This window comes from Echinops telfairi, unplaced genomic scaffold (assembly GCF_000313985.2).
Source record: "Echinops telfairi isolate 266 unplaced genomic scaffold, ASM31398v2 ScPeMD7_23;HRSCAF=83, whole genome shotgun sequence".
In the NCBI taxonomy this organism is placed as follows: Eukaryota; Metazoa; Chordata; class Mammalia; order Afrosoricida; family Tenrecidae; genus Echinops; species Echinops telfairi.
Window position 1 is genome coordinate 72,224,023 of NW_022103920.1, and position 2,064 is coordinate 72,226,086.

At 36.0% G+C, this 2,064-nt stretch overlaps 1 protein-coding gene across 2 annotated transcripts in view; it reads right to left on the reverse strand.

Moving 5' to 3' along the window:
- Window positions 1-2,064, reverse strand: part of AGMO (alkylglycerol monooxygenase) — a 380,748-nt gene that overhangs the window by 193,572 nt on the left and 185,112 nt on the right. The window lies entirely within an intron of this gene.

The window sequence follows — 2,064 nt, forward strand, 5'->3', positions numbered from 1 at the left end:
CCATCCTTGGTTCTAAGGAGCACTCTGAATGTACTTCTTCCAAGACAGATTTGTTTGTTCTTTTGACAGTCTATGGAATTTTCAATAGTCTTCATCTCCCAAATCCAAGTGGTTAAATGCTTCTTCAGTCTTCCTTCTTCAATGCCCAACTTTCACATGTAGATAAGGCAATTAAAATAGCTTGGTTTGCGTCAAGCACACCATCGTCCTCAGAGTGGCATCCTTGCTCTTTCACCCTTTAAAGAGATCTTATCCAGATTGACCCAAAGTAAAGTGTCATTTGATTTACTGATGGGTATTGCCACAGGCATTGAATGTGGATAAAAGGAATATAAAATCCTTGACAACTTAAGTCTTTTGTTTGTTTGTCATGATGTTAACTATTGGTCCAGTTGTGAGGATCTTGGGTTTATTTACATTTGACATTGAGTTGTAATCCATATTGAAGGCTGTATTCATTATCTTCTTCAGCAAGTGCTTCAAGTCCTCCTGACTTTTAGCAATCAAGATAGTGTCCTCAGCATAGTGCTGATAAACTGCCCTCTGATCCTAATACTGTATTCTTCCTCATATAATCCAGCTTCTTGAATTATTTACTCAGCATAAAATTGAATACATATGCTTAGAAGGTATAACACACCTTTCCTGTTTTTTTAACCATGACTATTCCCTTGTTCTGTTTGCACAAGTATCCTTCATCCACGCACAGGCTTCACGTGAGCACAATGTATTCTGAAATTTCCAGTCTTCTTGAGGTTACCCATAGTTTGTGATGGTACACACTGTCAAATGGTGTTTTTTTTTCATAGTCAAATCTTTGCCTTCAGCCAAGATCTCTCTGACATTAGCAACAATATCTCGTACAAGTTCTTCTGAATCCTACTTGGATTCGTGACTTCTTTTTAATGTACTACAGCCATTGTTGAACGAGCTTCAGCAAAAGTATACTTGGTTTTCAAAAAGTACACAGAAAATATGTCATATAAGAAAAATTATGTATTTACTTTTTCCCTACCAAAATAAGCTCAAACTAACTCGCTATAACATGTCTTGTCAGGAGCTAGTTTGAGGCACAAGAAGGATAAGATATTAATTTGAAAAGAATTCATGTGAGTTATGAGTTAGCAGCATGAATTATGCTAAAATGGAAGCACGACCAAAGCATCAAATTTTTGTAGAAAGTTGGGAGGATGAATAGGGAAACCATTGTTACTTAACACAATGTCTTAGGAACAATTCTCCAAAGAAATCAGCAGTTTGCAAATGAATTACTCATTTTAAGAGGGGATGAGATGATGTTAAAATAAAACTCCCATTGGTGGGCCATCCACACAATTTGTTAGGAAACAATTCATCTTGCTAGTGCCCTGATTAAAGCGAACAAATGATTAATAACATAAACAACAGCAACACCATAGATATCTCTATGGATTCAGCTTACATTATCCTGGCTGGACATTTAAAGTTGAACAAACTTTTTGATCAAACGGTGTCAACATTTTTGTGCCCAGATCAGCAACAGAATGTTTAATGGAAAATTTAAACAAGTCGAATCAGGATCCTAAAACATTTCTTGGGGTCTAAGGAATGCACTCTGTTCTTGGCTCTCTTTATAGCCAGCCAAGGACAAAATTAACCAATCCACAAGATAGTGTTTCATACGCCTTATTTGCATGCCCCAACCTAACCATCTGATGGGAATTACAAAGACCATGGCTAGGAAACATCACATTAACTAATTCAACCATGCCACAACAGGATTAAACATGGTCAAGGTCAAGCATCAGCTATAGAATCTAGAGTTGAATTCTATTTTAAGTAGAAGATTAAGAGAAAAGTTTGGGCACTAAAAGTTATTTTGTGGATTTACTTCCTGAATTATGCTAATGATCTTTTAAATTGCATGACATTTTGCAATAAAAAATCGGAAGCAATTGAGGAATAATGTGGACGTAGGGGGGCATATTTTGCAGAATGGCAAATATTCAATGCAAACAGTGTGTAATTTAGCAATGATACTTCATGTATATAAAAAACATGTTTAGGATTTACAGCACACATTAG